The sequence below is a fragment of the Rutilus rutilus genome (assembly GCF_951802725.1).
Source record: "Rutilus rutilus genome assembly, chromosome: 12".
Classification (NCBI taxonomy): domain Eukaryota; kingdom Metazoa; phylum Chordata; class Actinopteri; order Cypriniformes; family Leuciscidae; genus Rutilus; species Rutilus rutilus.
In genome coordinates, this window is record NC_140217.1 from 33,077,799 (window position 1) to 33,097,764 (window position 19,966).

Below are 19,966 nucleotides of genomic sequence, written 5' to 3' on the forward strand. Positions count from 1 at the left end.
TAAAAAAAAAATTACAATTTTGAATTAGAAAATCAGTAGTCCTTGTGCATGTGATTTCGGTGCGTTTCGGAATAATATTATGTTAAAAAAATAATTTGACCTGCAAAACCTACAATAATTCCCAAGGCTACTAAACCTGTTTAGACCCAAATTTAATTTCCCGCCACACAAAAGGTGTTTTTTTTTCTCCCCACTCCCGGGGTCTTTTTAAGTTTTTTTTTTTCTTCTTCAATATTTGCTTTAATAATATTCTGAAATGGCAATGGGAAAAAAAAAATGACAAAGGGAAGCTATGAATGGTGTTGGTTCACCAGGCCAGGGATGGCAACGTCACATGCAAACGTCCTTGAGCATGAAGAACGGTAGTTCAAGGTGGAGAATAGGTTGAAAACATCCTTTACGCACGGCAAGAAATGTGAAAGAGCTGCCTGTCCGAATTGTGATCACAAGAATTTATAAAGCACCCAAAAAGATAAATCAATAGCTTTTCAATCTAAGAATTAGGATATGAAACTGAAAGGGTGCTGCTAATGACAGACACAAATACTAAATTCTTTCTTTTTATACTGTAAGAATGTCCCACCTTGCTTTGCTTTTAGGTATTCAAGTGACAAAAAAGTATTTGTACACTTCAGACAAACGTGAAAATGTGTGAATGTCACTGTATCAGAACACAAAATATCAAAATAAGTAGGATTATTGCTACTATTATTAAGTTGAGTTTTATGTCATGGATATGAAGTCATTTCCACTCAAGATAACACGTGTCCTGTCCAAGTAACCACAGGTATAGTTCATGTATGTTCACATTTTAGTTCAACTAACAATGAAAATTCTGTCATTAATTACTCACCCTCATGTCTGCATTTACTCTGAACCTGCTGAATAGGTTCACAAATAACACTAAATCTGCTGTAACGGCACGCTTTTTAAGCTCATTTAAATGCTTAAATGCAGACATTTCCGCATTTGTGTGTATAATGCAAATTAATGCCCATCCATCTTCCCCGCTGTTTTAGCAGTTTCAAATTTCATAAAATAGTATTTTTGGATAGTGATCCTCTTAAAATTTGCCCCATGTGCTATGATTTGTCGCCACATATTTACACAAATATTGTTTTTCCCCATTTTTAAAATACTACATGGTATATTATTTCACTTGTTTGGACACTTGAACTATCAGTAACTTACAGATCCTTATGTCCGTTACATTGCGACTTTAAAATAAATTAGTTTCAATATTGTGTTATATGATGCATACATTTATGGCTGTTTCTTCGACTATGGACTCTTCACATAATTATGTGATTGAAATGACAGTGATGGAAATTACTTTTTTTATTTTTTATTTTTTTATTAAACAGCCTCTTGTTAGGGCTAATGGTTTAGCTAGTATTTTATGTATGTTAAATGTCACATTTTTCATTTCACACTTACAGTTTTTCTCGATTGCTTAAACACTATAACCAGGCTTTTGAACTAAAATTTCAAAACCATAATGCCATTTATCAAAAAGCACACCCATTTCACTAAACTATAAACACTATTCCCTGTTTTGACACATGAGTCAAATTTGTTGAACTGTCACTGCAAAACTCTACACACAAATCCCTTCATTTCTCATTGCCTACACCATGTTGTCATGTATAAAGCACTAGCACTCAATATTGTTCACTCAAGTCAGCACAGCTTCAGCTCAGTTAGCACACAATTATCCAGGTGGAAACACTAAGAGTCAAAATTTAACACACATCAATCAGATCCTTCAATAGATAGATAAAAGGGCCCAAATCAGTTTATTGAGTTTTGGAACAATGGATCCAGAAAGACATGAAGGAAGAGATCGAGGAGGGATAAGGAGGAGGAGGAGGAGGAGGGATAAGGAGAAGGAGGAGGAGGAGGAGGAGGAGGAAGGGCAAGAAGACAAGCAGTCTCAGATGAAATTCAAGCCACTCTAGTTGCCCATGTCTTAGGCAATGGTATGACTATGAGGGAGGCTGGGCTACGAGTAAGGCCAAATTTGAGTCGCTTTACCGTCGCCTCGAGAACCTTCAGGGAGGTGTGTGGTGGCAAACACAATTCTATCACTGAATAAGAGACAAACATTTCCAGTAGTCTTTGATGAGGTTTATTTTCTTGCAAGAAAAGGCCAGCAGTCGTACAGTCACACAGAGTGGCTGCAGAGTGTAACAGTGAAGGTTGGCCATCCTTCATCCTTTATAGTCTTGACTCCCACAATGTTATCTTTCTAGGCAAATGATGGTATTTCAACCATACGTGGAACATTCTTAGACGTGTTCATCATATTGTCTCCTTGAGTGGATCGAGGCCCTCCTGTCACCTACTAACACTCTTTACCATTCCAATACAATTCCATATTAGAATATGGTTTGTGTGTGCTCTTTTACTGTCATATGATGGTCACACACATCTTACTGTAAGTAAGTAAATACTGTAAAAAAAAATTAGAGGAGAGAGTAAATAAAATATATAAATTTTTTTTGTGTGTGTGTGTGTGTTGTACTGTGTAGTACATGAATGAATAAAAATGTGCCAGTGTATCCATTGGTTGTGTCTTTTGTGTTCATCATGTGAAAAGGTTTGTGAGGGGGGAACCACAAGTAACATAACTTACCAGTTTTGGAAATGTTGTTTTGAATTTATTGCACCAGTGTGTTAGACTATGTTGTAGTGTGTGTGATTTTGAGGGCTTGTGTGTCCAGTGTGAGGGCAAAGTTTGGTTTTTCAGCAAGAGTGAATGGTTTTGAGTGTAGAGCTTCATTTTGACCTGAAAATAGGATGTTTGGGGAATTGGGTGAGACGTTATGGATTTGTGTTTACTGTTTTGAGAATATGAGGCATAGTTTCAAGAAATGTGTTTAAGCAATCGAGAAAAACTGTAAATATTTCATACTTTCTGCATACAAATTACAGCTTGATTGGAAATTATGCACCAAAATATTCTGTTCACAAGTGATATTTACCTGGATTTATCAGAAAGTTTTGACTAAATCACTCAGTTCATATGGATTACTTTTACGATCTCTATGATCTTTTTAAAGCGTCAAAGTGGTAGTTGTGTAGCTGTCAATGGAGAGACAGAAAGCTCTCAGATTTCATCAAAAAGATCTTCATTTGTGTTCCAAAGATGAAAAAGTCTTACGCGTTTGGAACGACATGAGGATGAGTCATTAATGACAGAATTTTTATTTTTTTGGTTTTATATGTAATTTTACCGTTACATATTTTATTGTTATATTACAATGCTATTATATTTTGTGCACTTAGCTTATTTTATTGTCAATAAAAAAGCCTGAAAAGGTCACTGTTAAATACCTATAAGTAGGCCTATATTGTGGCATTCCGCCATGTTTCTCACTGACACGCCCTCAACTCCTAAACTCTGGGCTTAAAGAAAATCCCGAGCTTCCCACTCGTATTTACTTTATGTGAGTTCGACTCATAAATACGATCTTTTCCACCATGACCACCATAAGCACATAATTTAAAGAACATTTTTATAAGCATTTATAAACAAAAGTCAATTTAAACACAGCTCAAGCATTGTACTGCTTTCGTAATAGTGGACATTGTTGCCAGCACAGTAATGTAGTTTCAGCCTCATAAAGGGCTTATTAATATCCCATTAGTGCCTCTCTCTCTTTCTATTTCTCTCAGTGTGCCAGGTGTTTGGCCTCCTTCCCCCACACCGCTTCTTCTCCTGCATCATCTCAGAGTTATTAGTGCTGACATTTTTTGACTTCAGACCAAGAGTGATGTGAATGGCTAAAGAGGACCATATGAGCAGAAATCCAGTAGAACTGCAGTCTTGTATCGTAAAATTCAGCGATACGTATTTATCTAAGCCTTCTCTGTAGTATCATGGTTTGTTAACAAGACCCCCATAATCCAGTGCCATAATCCTTTATTATGCTTGAGTAAATGGAGCAGATGGTTTAGAGACAGGATTTAAGCAAACTTGCAGTAGAGATGATTACATAGCAGCTCTTTTGTAGCCTATGAAGGACTTACAAAGAATTAGTGGGGAGCATAAATGTTTAATGCAAAACAGAAACCTAACTTAAAACAGATTGGCCAAGGTCTCTAATGAGAAATAAGGACATGTTCGTTTGACTCAAGCACTATATTTCAGACTGATTTGCTGCTTGGGAAGGCAGTCTTTGAGACGGTTCTGGGAGGTAATTAAACCCAACAATTTTGATGATAGACTTTGGCTCAGACATTTCAGAATGATCAAACCAACATTTGAGATGCAGTGCAATGCAAATAGTCCACTGGTTAGTCCAGTTATCCAATCACATCCTCTGTCCACATCCATGTGTTTCCATCATAATTTATGCGCATGTCTTCTTATTAAATAAAAAAATGATGCACCTTCATTGATCACATACGTTTTTTTATGCACATTTTTAGAATTTATGCACATCTTTAACCCCAAAATTCACATATAAATTGGTGGACGGAAACATAGCTATAGACAGGTGCACTCTGTGCGATTTATAATAGTCCTTTACGATTGTTGCTTGTCAGACTGTACGAACATGATCCTCGCTGTAAGCCATGTCACACTGTAAGATCTCAGTTGTCATTAATGTCAGACTGTACGACAGTCAAGACGCGTTAAAAACGCACGCATGCACGAGTTTTACATCATCAATCAATGACGCGTTCGGTGATGTGAGCTGCATTACACGCGGGATTGAAATGGGGACTACAAAGAAATCTCTAACGTTTATTTTGGTCATGGCTTGTCTTGAAAAACGAAGACAATTTGACGGTCGTCGTCGGAGAAGTCAAACTGCAGGACTGTGGGTCAAATCTTCTGACACTGCCAGAATTTCGTCTGAGGTCAAATTTGATCTCAATGGTCATTAATCGGCTGTCTGTGAACATGTCAAACTAACGATCAAAGACTTCAGATTTTAGCCTAGGATCAGAGGATTCTTTTAGGATTTGCAAAAATCGTCTCATACGGTCAAATCGTGGCCAAAATCGCAAAGTGTGCAGCCGTCTTAAGACAGCATTGCAATCCCAGAATGCACTGCAAGCCCATATACAAACATACTCGCAGAATAGAAAATAATATTAAAAGAAAATACACAAAAATATACTATTAATTAGTTCAACAATTTATAAAACTAATAAAAATTATCACTGATAACTAATAATAACACACATTGTGTAATATTTGTGTTTGATGCATTTTTTCAAATGTATGTGAGTATTGCATCATTAGCTCTTTGTATTGAATTAAAGGGATACTTCACCGATTAGCATTAAGCTTTCTATCAGTAGAAACCCGGTAGTATTTTTAAATGACTGTGCTTCCCTCCCTCATGTCCCCCTGAGACAGATTTCTGTATTGTGTGTCTGGAAAAAAAAACTCTGATGACGCAAAAATCATCATTTAGCGTAATCGTAGGCTTTTTTGGCCAGAAGCTAGAGACTACAGCCAGTAGTAGGAGCTAGTTCCGCATATTTTCAACCCGCCCATAGGGGGTGGGATCTCACTCCAACCAGCCTCCCTCCATATCGGTGTCCTCTCCAAACTTCGGGTGGTTGATAGCCCGCAGCCACTGTTTGCACCACTCCAAATGTTTAACCGGCAAATAATGGAAACTTACTGCTTGTCCTTTCCTGGTTTTGGCTGTACATCCCTGTACAAAGCAATTTAGCACCATTTCGATGGAAAAAAACGCTAGTATTTAAATTGATCAACTAACTCGTCACGGAGACGATAAAATGGCGTCTTTTCAGTTTCGAGTCAACTAGTAGCCTAGTTGTATCATTTCTTCTGATACTGCCCTCTGTAACTGGTAGGCGTGGCTTGGGAGTGGCCTCGTAGGGCAGCGAAGGCAAGTGCATTCTGGGAGTTGTTGTCTTTCATCCACATGAGCCAAAAATACATTTTCTGGCTTTTCTCAGTCTAGAAGGCACCAACTTCTAAAATAATTTCACATTTCTACTACATAAATGACCCAATATAAATACACATTCATCTTTCCAGCGGTGAAATATCCCTTTAAACCTTTTTAAAATTGCATCAAAAATGTGTGTTATGTGTGTGTCATGTATCAGATTGCGTTTAAAGTCCCCATGAAATACAAACTTTTTGGGCTTTTAGTATTAATATGTCAGCCTTACTGTCATCTATAAGCTAGATTGCTCCAAAACACTGATAAAATCCGCATTTAGAAGATATAAGCAGTCTCTCACTTGTGCTCTCTAAGAAAGCGTCCCGCCCCCAACATTATAAATAGACGCTGAAGCTGCGGCTGAAATCGGTCACTTGTTCACACAATTACTTATTTCTACATGGTGAGTGGCACTATATATGTCACAAACTATGAAGACAATGATTAGAATTCTGAATATAGAAACTGGCAGAGCAACTGACAGACTGTTAAGGGAGAACTGAAATAGTGACTCAAACAAGACTAAGACAAACTGAGATAATATAGGGGATGGGAACGATTCAGACAAACACACTAGGTATTGAAGCAGAGCTACAGAATAAACATTTCACTCTCCATTTAAGCTTGCATATATTAGATTTTTTTTTTCCAGTTTCCTTAATATATTCAGTTGACTTACTGTAATTCAAAAACAGACTGACAGAAAAACAGATTTATTTTTCAGAAATTAAAATAGAAAATTCTAGTGAAATAACCTTTACTCGCTGAAGGAAACATCTTTGTCTGGATGCAGCTGGATAGTGCCATCACGTTCTGGTACTGGCACCCTCGGTAGGTGTCAAACTGAGGGTGAAAAAAACAAGCACACAGAGCACATCAATTATTTCTTGCTGTGTTCCCCGTGCTATCAGGAGGGTTTTGTGTGGGTGTTTGGCAGTTAGGATGATGCAGAGAAAGTGTAGAAGTGTCTTTTGGTGTCATAACGGATTGCCGAGTGTCTCATAGCATGTGAAACCTCATGAATACAGAAATGTCTGATACAATGAAGACCAGCAGGCATGTGTTTACACCCAACACCAATTATTCCACCCACTCCTTAGTGTTTTCATTTGTATGGCAGCTTTTGCCCTCTCATGTCCTTGTAACTATTTTTTTACGCTTTGCATGTCAGACAAAATGTTCTACATGGCAAATAAACAATGTTATGTCAAAAGCAAATTAATTCAGGTTTAACTGTATGTATAATGTATAACATGCATTATATGTTGGTGAATTGTGAATGTATAAAACTATGTAAATGATTTGGCCTACAGAATTATTCATATTTAGCTATGAATTATTGAATAAAGCATTTTACCCAAAATGGTAGCTTTGGGGTAAAGTGTGTCAAATGCATAGGGGTAAGCAGTGCCATTGGCATAACCAATAGGCATTGTAAGCTTAGCCTCTAAATGCAGGAAATGAATATTCAAACCATTCATGATGAATATTACAAATATTACAAATACAAAAAAACGAAATAGCAGACATACTGAAATATAATTATTAGTTTTCTCTCATTTCCAGAGCACAATTTAATTAAAATTGCACAGCTTATCATATTTGTTAATTTTTTATTTTTTTGACAATAAGAAAAAAATAAAATAAATAAATAAATCAGAAAATGTAAGCTTACACATTTTGAAGTGTTGATGAATTTTTAAAGCGTTGGAGGTGTGCATGGTCATGGTGCATGCAAACGAGTTCATGGCTGAAATGCCCAAACTCTGAACTGAATGGTATTTAGGGCATTAGCCAACAACAACAACAAAAAATATTTCATTTTCAGCTTATTTCAAATAGCACATGCATCCACATGCTCTCCGGCTGCCTGGCAACCAAGGCTAATTATTTCTCCCCATCTCAAGTTCTACGTTTGGATCGTGGGCCGGCATCATATTTTCTGCAGTTTCTTCATTCTAAAAATGGTTCTGAGGTTCAGTAATTTATTATTCTTGTAATTTAGTTAAAGTTCCAATAACCTAAATGAATGTCTGACTTTAATTAAATTTTAGCTTGCCTCTGAGACTCTGCTCATTTTAGAATGTTTCATCGCCCATTTATTTCAGAGTGTCATTGATTGTTTTTGCTTTGTTTGGACTGCAACTTCAATCTATTTGATTAATTTGGGCTGAAGTTTCAATCAGGCCATAACCAATGAACTGGGTTTTGCCACAGCTGTGAGCCTGGGACTGTGCTTTGGCAGAACACATTAGTGCAATTAGTATTGCTCTGATTAAAATCATTGTAAAATGCTATGGATATTTAAACTAATATTTGATCCATGCCCAAAAATGATTTTGTGGTGAAGTAAATACTACAGAAAAAAAAACAATGTAATTCACATGAAAAAGTTAGTTCAGGCAAGAATTTAAAAAACTAAGTAAATTCTATATTAGTACTCAATTCAAGCGTGTAGAAATGAAAGTGTAAATATCAACGTTATACAATTAAGTAAAATTACTTACTGATTTACTGATAAACTTTTCTGATACTTGTGTTCCCATCATGCACTGGGCCTTGAATAATTAATGAGGTGTATTTACACTGTTTCATCATTGCTTTTGTCTTTAGGATTAGTAACTTGCCATTTTGTGACATTTGGAGTTTATTTTCCACTCAAAATGACACATTCAAACAAAAACGATCCATCCAATGTTACCGTCATTGTGTATTGTCTACCAAGTATTGTGGTTTCTGCGTTCACATTACTTGTAATTATTTATATCTAGAATAACTATTGTGTTAATTACTTAGATGTTTCCAAGTAAAGCATATACTTTAAAAGTGTGGTTTTATTCAATGTTATATTGGCTGAGTGAGTGAAATGTATTGCAAAGGAAACTTCAACTAAATAGATATTACTCAACCTTTTACTAGCCAAGTGAAAAATGTTTTTTTAATAACAAAATAATGTTGTGATAACAAACACAACGTATATATTCACCTCAGAGAAGAGGGTACATGGATTTTATTTCATGTCGCGTGTTTGTTAATGTTGATTTCTCACAAATGGGGCGAGACAGAGTGAACTGCAGCGCTAACAGAGTCACAAGAATGTGCACGTTGTGCTGCCCTGCACTGAATACCAATGGCCAAGGTCAGAATTTTCATTAAATAATGCATTAACTTTCATATTGTATACCCCCAGAACAGTTGAAATATACGACACGTGTTGCATGGGATCATTCTGATATGCTTTTGCGTCTTTAAAAAAAAACTTGATGCTGGTCGCTACTTACTGCCATTATATGGACAAGCGTGAGTGGGACATTTAAAAAACACCAGGGTGAGTAAATAATTACTTAATTTTCATTTTAGGGTGAACAATCCCTTAAATAATTTGCAATCAGGTCAAATATACATACCATTTCAGTGCACAAGCAATATAAGGATAAAATGTATATGAATTTTGTACATAGATGTTCAGAGCCGATTTGATTTCTTTTTTCATTTGAACTCAGTAACTCAACTTTACGTTCTCAGAATCACTTGAATGCGTAAACTTTCTATGATGGTTTACTGATGCCTTAGTTGAAGTGTTTTCATACAATTTTATTCACAAAAATAATTGCAGGTCAGCAGGGTTGAATATTCTTTATTGCAAGAGTAAATACTAATATATTTATATTAATAATAATTAATATATTACTATTAATATCAATTATTTACACACGTATCCCCAGTAATATCATCATTAATAACTTAAAGTGTAGGCCAACCCGGACGTTGGCATCACCCTGGTTCCCTTGACAAAAACCCAACAGCATTTTTCCATTGGCTTTTGTATTATTGCAGAAAATAAGGTCTGTGACAAACAAATTCTTATGCTTCTTACACGTTTTGTTCATTGTGATAATCTTCACAAATGAACAACTTTTATGATTTAATTTTGAAGTGTAGATACAATCGGCAGAAGTCAAAACCTAAAACATAGGCTATAAACGAACTACACCACAGTCACATGACTTCAGTGTCACCATCAAGCTTGTGACAACTCTTTCAGTCTTTATTTAAATACATTTTACCTGAAAGTTCAAGGTATAATAGTTTGCAAGAGTGCCATTATAAACACAATGAGGCTGTGAAAGTGGACTAGTGAATACTTTTCCTATTCGGCATGATGATGTTTAATGTCCCCAACAACTTCTGTAGTCCCATTTAGCCACTTGTCAGTAACTGCCTTTTACAAGTAAAAAATAAAAAATAAATTAAATAAATTCACAAGAGGGTATTATTGATGTATTTTATATTGTGAAACATGAAACTTTTGTTCACCACTGACCTTATTTCAAGTATTTAACCAAAAACCCATTGACTTCAGGACAATGGAACAAGAAGTGCTAAATTGCCAACTTGTTTTCAGGTTTCAAAAATATCTCATCCCTGTACCACTCTATATAGGCTTGATTTTACACTTCTGCTAAAAGAAAGTGGAACCTTCTATCTCATCCTTACACCTTGAAAATATTGTGTGTTATATTCAGTATAAATAAAGTATATTTCAACAAACTCTTTTGTGTAAGTTGGGCAGCAAGTTTTGTTCTAGAGAGAAATAAATTAAAAGAAGGGTTGAAGACCCAATCGGGATGGGAGAAATTAGCTTCTCATTACTTAATAATGGCATATAATAATCTTTTCGTATGCATTTATGCAACCGTGCGTTCCAGAGTGTATATTTAATTGTAATTTAATTTACCTCCCAAAACATACAATTGTGTTTTGGTTGAATGTTATGTCTTTTATGAGACTGAAAATAAACAAATATTTCCAGGTTGGGAAATAATGCGATTTAGACAATAACTTACATTCAAGAACATGCCATGGTCCTGAACAGACTATAAATATGAAGGGCTTACCATGGAAATAATGTTCGGTTCTAGCAGCTCATGTCCTCCTGGCTGAGATTTTGACAGCCTTGGCTCCCGCTGCCATAACAGAGGAACAATATGTACATCATGAAGGTCTCCCAAACAGCTGCAACATCAGATTTTTAGTGGACAGAAAGGTACGTCATGCACCCAATCACTAATGCCACACTTTTCTCTTGAACTGAAACAGGCGACGAATCATTAATCACTGTCAAAAGATGAAAATGAGAGGCTGAGGTTAGTCAAATGCACTTCGACAGAATCCTTGATTTAGATAATTAGATCTTAATAATTAAAATGCATCCTTTATGCTCTGTATTCTAAATAAAATGATTGAGACTTTAATCTGGAGGTCAAATGTGCTGCTCTTGATGTTATAAGAACATGATTATGAACGTGAAGCAACATGCTTTATCATCGGTGAAATAATCTCAGGCTGGCTTGTAGCAGTCTTTCAAAATTTAAAAAGTCCTTTAAACAAACATGCAAGAATCTGGAACAGAAAAAAATTAAATAAATTTGCCCTTGAGATATTTCACGTTTATCCTTTTGCTGTCGAGAGAGTCAATACGATGCTAATGTCTTCAACACCCCCACAAGGTCAATTTTGATAAACAGAAAGACCTTGACTGCACTGAAGCATCTGTCCCCAAAAACCAATTGCAATGCAATCTGCAAATCAGAGACTCGCTGAATTTAAAGAGCAACCAAAAATTCAACTGGTTTCCGAATGTATTCACAATGACCAACATGTCTTAAATAATAAATGAAGCGACAAACTCATGCTGAGTTTTCGTGGCAAGACCACTCAAATATCAATAAAATTTGATCTAACCTTTATCCTTTTGTCAATAGGGAGGTGTGTTAAAGATAGCGGTTAAAGATTAGGGCTGGTAACAAAGTTTGTAGGTAAAAAATAAAATAAAAAAATTACTAGGTTAGTTCCCCAAAATGAATATTCGGTCATCATTTACTCACCCTCATATTGGTCTAGACCTCTATGAATTTCTTCTTTTTCTGTGGAAGACATATAAAAGAATCATAAGTTGTCTTACATGGTTTATGTGCTGTATTCTACGTCTTCTAAAGCTGTATGAAAACTTTTTGAAACAATAAGTAATCAAAAATCTTCACAGCCGCTGTAGCTTTCAAATCTTTTTTGATTGCTTCATGGCCCAAAAGAGGCCTTCCCAAAGTCTCTATGATATTCTGGTCTCTATATGGTTCTATATCTATGGGATTTTTTATAGCCTATTTTATCAATATTTTCCAAACCTTTTGGAAAATGTATCTGCTCACACTGTAATAGGATCAAAACATATTGCCTTTAGACTCTGACAGTCTGCTATGAAAGTTTTCTGTCTTTTGACCTCCTCCTGTAAACAGCACCTTGGCGCTGAAACATATATTTATACTTACACTTCTGTCATGGGCCAAGAGTGTGCTGGCATGACAGTAAATTGGGCTGACAAGGAAGGCCAGCAGGACCCGCGGCGGTCACATGGTGGTGATCATGTGACAGCCTGAGCCAGAGTCACTAATGATTACATTTGCTGTTGTGCCTACACCTTCACACTGACCATCTCCTGTTCAATTCAGGATGAATGTATAATGTTTAGGTACAATGTAACCTTAAGGTAGATTCTGGAAGAATCCCCTGATGCATTTCAAATGTGCTTAGAGTGCAGATACTGAGACATAATGGAATATTACAACACACTACACAGTATAGGGCCTATGTTACTGTTTTATAAATAAATAAATGTTTACAGTACAGTACAGTAACAGTATTTTACTGTAATATTACATGAATGGAAAGTTAGACCGATTACAGTTTTCCCTGTATATAGTAAGGGAACTTACTATTAACCAATTAACAGTTTTTATCGTAGCATTTTAACAGTCTTTACAGTTAAAATAACAATCATTTGGACCAAACAAATAGACAGAGTCAAGAAAAAGATGGTAGATTGCCCCAATATTGTCTACTGCACATTTTGCAAATGTATTATGCAATGCTGAATTTTCAAACTGTGCACAGAGTACATACTGCTAATAGCAAGTCAACAGTTAGAGTACAAACAGCATTTAATAAATATGTCATCAGTGGCATGGCTTGATACTGTGATGGTTTTATCACAACATCTAGTCACCCTAATGTAGGCAGTCTTGTGTTAACACCCTCATGTCGTTCCAAACCCGTAAGAGATAAAGCCAAACCCATAAAGAGATTGTAAAACTAATCCATATGAATTGAGCGGTTTAGTCCAAAATTTTCTGCAGCATACACAGTAATAAGGAGCATCCCTCATTAAAGAGGTTCGCTGGAGGCATTATGACATTACTGTCCCCCAAACATCCAGATATGCACATACACGCACTGATTCATTTCCTATTATGGGAAAATGTTTTTGAAGAGAATATGAGCATCTTCAGATATAGTCTAAGAAATCACTTTTTTTGTGATTATACACGTGACATACAGTACCTGATTGCATCGATTCTGAAGCTGCCAAAATTATTGAAATTCAGTAAAGCTCTTCCAGGAACTATTCCAGAAATTTTTGCTTTTTTAATATTTAATCTTTTAACCAACTTTTTCATTGAAAGTGTCAAAACTTTAAAAAAAACTTTCTTAAAAAGACATCATGAAACATGAAAATAATCATCATATATAGATCAGAATAGCTAAATGTAAGTCTAACATCTCCAGATCTTTTTGTGTTGAGTAGAAATGTGATCCCTAGAGCATGATAAATGATCATAATCATAATATTACAGCAGAACTGTAATAAAAGCCTCAAGTTGGAGGAAGGCCATCTGTGCTTTTATGCTGTTTACTAGGTTAAACATATACATTACGCTCCAGGGCATCTACATTCATTTGAATCCCGGTGGCATCTGGTCACCTACTTTTTAAAATCATTCTCACAGATAGTGAACCTAAAAATAGACCATGCGAAGTCTAATTTTGAGGCTAAATAAAGAAATTATTTCACATAGGCCTATGCCATATTTCACAATGCCATTACTTATGACAATAATGACTTAACATGGATGCAGTAATGCGAAAGAATAATGTATTCCATGTTACATTATTAAATTACCTCAGTCTTTGGGGGAGGCTACTGCTCTTTTCTCTAATTTAGAAAATGCTGCTAAAGCAGGAATTCTGATAAACTTGCATTATATCTGGAGTTGGAAGGTAAAACTGCACTTACTTTTCTACTCCTTTTGAGCCAGGCAAGATGGAGCTCTCTCTCTTTCTCTCTCTCTCTCTCTATCCATCTCCCCCTCTCCCACCCCTGACAGCTGATGCAGAATAACGCCATACTGAGGGAGAGAAAGAGTGAGAGAAAGCATGAGGAAGAGAGAAAGAGAGAGAAGTTAACTCGGTGCAATGGGAGCTGAGATTTATGGGAATAAATCATTGTCTTTTCATGACACATCCCAGGCTGCCAAGCCAGAAATGGAGACAGTTTAGAAGAACTCATAGAACCGTCACAGCATGCATCTGTTTTAAGAGTATTCGCTTAGCATTTGAAACCTTTACATCTGACATCTTTGCTGTTAAAGGGATAGTTCACCCCAAAAATAGTATAAATTTCTTTCTTCTGTGGAACATAAAAAGATACTTTGAAAACTAGTGTTTTTATGCAATGGGAGTCAATAGCCATAAAAACGGCTTGGTTACCAACATTCTTCAAAATATCTTCAGTCATACAGATTTGAAATGACATGAGGGTAAGTGAATTTTATATAGGCAAACCAAGTGAAAAATGTATGATGATTTGGGGGTTTTCGCAAAAATTTGTTCATTAAGCTCTTGTCTAGTGATCCCTATGCTCCAAATATCAATTAAACATCTAAAAGTATCTTTATTTGTACGTTTTCTGAGAGGAGTACCTTTCCTTTGTCCATGAAAAATGATCTTACTCGTGCTGACTGACAGATCTGATGCGTGTGCACAAAGACGCCTCAAACAGCGACCCTGATATCATTACACACATATACAGAATTACAGTATTTCAAAATATCTGTCTAGGTGAGTATTCACGCAAACATTTTCTGTTGTCTTATGTGAATGTTTGGTTACCTGTTGGGGAAAAACACCTGATGTGTAACATTATTTTAGATCTGTGTGGTACAGTAGCTCTTAATATAGGCTGTCCGTTTCATTAATGTTAATCAAACATTTGTGGTTAAATATATATTTTTCTTAAAGATATATAGAAAATATTTGGTTTTGACTTGGTGTGTGCCAAATTTGGTGTTATTACCAGGGATTTTAAGGTATGGTTGCTAGGTGATTTTGTTTTGAAACCTTCAGAAAACTTTAATTCGATTTTTCTCAAAATTGACTTTGCTGACTCTATCGACTTCAAACATGTCCAGCTCATACATTTTTTCATACATTTCTGATTCCAACACAAATAACACACTTGGTACCAAATAACACACTTTTTTGCCAAAGTTTAATTATTAAACGTAGCGTCAGTTCTGGCAGGTCACGTTAGTCAAGCTCGCATCAGCTGACATTCAGCTGATCCACGTCTAACTATAGGAATACAACGTCTATCACTGTATACATATATAAACTCCTTCAGTATTATCAGCAGCTATCGCGTTTCTCAGGAGCTAATTACCCTCCTCCATCCCCAGCTCCTCCTCTTGTTAGTCAGGATTTGGCATTCTGATTCCCCTTGAATCAGAATAAATTCTCGGATTATGTTGTACTTTAAAATCTTGAATTAATGATATCTGCAATACATTCATGTTGGTTCTGTTCTGTTTACCCTAAGGGGGGTTATTGCTGCTCTCCCTGCTCTTATCCATGCTAGGCTGCATGGATGCGCAGGGAGTTCTTGCCCATAACTGAAGAGTTGATTTCAGTTCCATTTCAAGATTGTCATTTCAATTTAATCAAAAATCAAGGTTGTTTCAATGCCAGACATTGATTGACTCAATTCTGAATCAATGTCTATTGCTACATGGGTGATCATTTATGAACATATGACAGATGTGGGAAATATTTGGCCTGAATTGTCACAGCCCACAGTGTGTGACCTATATATTAACAGGGAAACCCGTGGGTGCTTGTGCGGGGCAGTAATGATGGATGTTTGCTTGAGCCAAGCAATGAAGCATAACACAATCTATTCTCCTGGAAGGCTAAACACCTCTGGTAAAGGAAAGAACGGAGCCCCACGCTCGATCTCAAACACCTATACACATACTCGCAGAGACGCACATGCACACACACACATCAGCCTCCTGGAAAGAATAGTTTTTCATCCTTGTCCCTTAGTGATATTTCACCTGCCAGAGGCATGGCTTCTTTATTACCTCTGATAGCTTTCCTGTTCTGTAGCTGATAACCTCACTTCCTGGTTCTTAGTCAATGTCACCCTATTGGGTTTCATCTCATTTGTCAATGTAGACTTTTCCCCTTGAGTCTACTGGCCTTTGTGGGCATCTGGAGAAATATCTCCAATCCGTCTTTTACAGTAAAAATGGCTGCATAAATGGCTCTTTAACATTTCCCTGCCTTGTGCTATATGGTGGATTTACTTACAATGTGGCATCATAACATGGCATTATACATTTTAGTTATTGAATTGATAGTCTTTCTGACCACCTAATTATGTAAACAAACCCCTTAAAATATGACCAAAACAACAGTTGATCTTAAACAATGCCATGTAGAATGAAGTAAACACATTTATCTCATCCACTTCTTATATGTGACACTTAATTAAGACATTACACAAACCACAAAGAAGTCTTTAAACACAAGGTGAAGGCTGATGATTTGTAATGGGGTACTAATTAAAAAGATAATTACACATGCATCTGTTGAAATATGGATGCCAGAAGAAGTTCCCTCTAATTAACCTCCCAAGGACGCTCGGTTATTAATGCTGTTAAATAAAGTGGAAGCGAGACGGACAGAGAGTCTTGTCACCTCAACTCGCCTTTCAGTGACAAGAGAGAGAAAAAACGGGAGAGAAAATGGAAGGAAAAACGTGTAGCTATTATTAAATGCCTTTGTATTCTTTCTGGAGGATTTATGAAGTGCAGCAGGATTTCCTGTTGTGTAAAGTCAGGACAGCAGAGAATAGAAGATATGAAAGAGGTAGTTAGAGTGGTCCTAATGGACATGTTCTTTAAATATAGCGCAAAAAACACACTCGTGAACACATGTGAGGCCTGAAGTCAAACTCGTGGACCACGCTCCCAAAGCCCATAGAAACACGGAGTACATTTGTGCACACTGTTCAACTAAATTGCAAAGGCGTTGTGTTAAAAATAGAGGCCCAGCTGACAGCCTGAGGCGACAGAATGCACATCTACCAAAACTACTTCTTTTATAGTGCTTTCTTCTTTTTGGCTAGGTAAATCCAGAAGAAAAATGTCACATGGAAAATATATTGCAAAGACGTAAAGAAACAACCAGCAGTCAAATAAATTGAGTTTATATATATATATATATATATATATATATATATATATATATATATATATATATATATATATATATACATGTGTGTGTATGTATGCATGTATGTATGTACACATACATGCATGCATTGCAAAACTGTACCATACATTTGAAATGTACAGGTTTAACAGTACCTTTGTTATACCTAAATACCTGTGATACAATGATAATGAAACATGTTTTTTGAGCACCAAATCAGCATATTAGCATGATTTCTGATCATGTGACACTGAAGAGAAGACTGCTGGAAAGTCAGCTTTGCCATTACAGAAATAAATTATATTTTTAAATAAATTAAAAAAGAAAAGTTTTAAATTGTGATCATATTTAACAATATTACTGTTTTGCTTAATTTTTTTTATCAAATATGGATCCTTGATGAACATAAGAGACTTTCAAAAACATTAAAAACAATCGTTGATATAAGGAATTATATACTATTTTAAGTATTTTTATTACAATGTGAAAGGCTACAAACTTTGGCATTTGAAACATGTCTTCAGATGACTACAAATCAATTACTGTTAGAGGCTATTCTCACAAATGCATTATTTGTTGCATTAGATGGCCTTTTTTATGGCAGTTTATTGAAACATGAATGCAGAGTTTTAAAGTCCCTTGTCAAAAAGTTTAACTTAAAATGTGCCTTGGGATCCCTGATTCCCTGCTTCATTCCTCTGCCCTGTGTCAGGATTTTTTTTAAATGCAAGAATGTGTCCTGTGTGAATGGCTCCTCACACAAGAGCACTTCGGTTAGATTTGCTCTCTGCATTTTAATGTTTAAATAGCCAACATCACTTGGGAGAGAGGAGCTGGTATCCAGTGTTTAATGTAAGGCTCTGGCCTATCAGTTAAACACATGCAGGGTGTTCTTTGAATGAATGAGGAGGACAAGCTGTGCAGTAGCACAATTTTGCCATTGTAAGGTTGAGTAATCATATCAATCAATCGAGTACACAGGCAATGACCCAGAAAACCAGAAAAAAGCAATTTCCCCCTTTTCCTTTGATTTTATTCAATACTTCACTGTCATCATTTACTCCCCTTCATGTGGTTCTAAACCTGTATGACTTTCTTTCTCCTGTGGAACTCATATGGGAATGTTCTGCTCTTTTCCAAATACGTTGACCAGGTGCTGCAAGCTGCAAAATGGGTGAAAAAGTACCATAAACATAGTCAATACATCTTGTGCACTATATTTGAAGTCTGAAGCCATAAAACAGGATGATGAAGCAGCCATTCCTCCAGTCTTCAGTGTCACATGATCCTTCAGAAATCATTCTGATATGCTGATTTGGTGCTCAAGAAACATTTACTATTATTATTATCACAACTGAAAACCATTGCACTTTAATATTTGAATTTAAATGATATTTTTCCCAGGATTCTTTAATGAACAGAAAGTTCAGCATTTATTAGATTTTTTTTGTGTGTTATCATAAGTCTTTACTTGCACTTTTGATTTAATTCATCCTTGCTAAAGAATAGCATTATTAAAAAAAAAAAAAAATCTTATTGACCCCAAACAAAATTATTCGATTGTAAAATGTTTCCATTCACTTTAGCTTTCAAATCTCAGTCTTTCACTTGCACATATTCAAACTTGCTGAGTTACAAGAGATGCAAGAACCAATGTTTTTTGAGTCATTTATCATTTTCTTTTCTTTTTTCAGACAGAGTTAAGCTTTCACAGTTACATTTCCCATTGCCTTCGGAACCAAAAGCACACATATAAATATTTTATCAGTGCTCTTTGCTCAAGTGAATAGTCAGCACTATTCTCAGTTCTACAAGCCTTAAATTTTCAAGAATTCACCACATGGATTTACACTCAACCTAAATTTAAGACGGCTGTATGATTTCTCGGCATGCTAATATTTTGTGAGTGGCACCAAATACTTCTGTTTACCGTGCATCTCTCAAACAGATGTCCAATGTCTCACGTCATTAAAATTCAAATGAGCACATCTTGATCTGAATCATAGTGTTTGTGGGTTAGAGGTGTGTGAACAGTACAGACAGAGCAGTCGTGTTGTTGTTGTGTGATAACACGGTTTGATGACAATCAGAAGCCCTCGGAAGCACTTGAATAGCTGTGCAGTTGGGGATATGAATATTATATGATGTTATGTTTTGTGATGTGCTGCTCAAGCTGCCTTGTTGAAGATATATGATACAACTTGAAACCATACGAGTCCTCTGTGTTGAAAAACCGATGCTATTATGTTTTATTTTTAACAGCAAATGCTAATGATGTTTACCGGCCTAGTAGTTCACAGTTCACTCTACTTTTTTGTCATTTAAAATAGCCTATTATAAAACTCACAATAGCACAGTATAGTTACAAACACTGGCTCTACATCTACAGTATAAGCAAGTGGCATTTTAACTGATTTTAATTAATTGTTATTTAAAATGTCCATGGCACAAGGGCTTTATCTCATAGGCTTTAGAGTAAAATGTTGTTTTCAGTGGTTCAGTGGGTTTATATTGGTTTTAATCACCTACTTTATGGTTGTAAAAGCTCTTGGGTAAATACGTGACCACAATTTAACTGGGTTGCAATAAGACACGTTTTGCCTTCCCCCTGAGAAGCTTAGCATCTATTTGTAAAAATT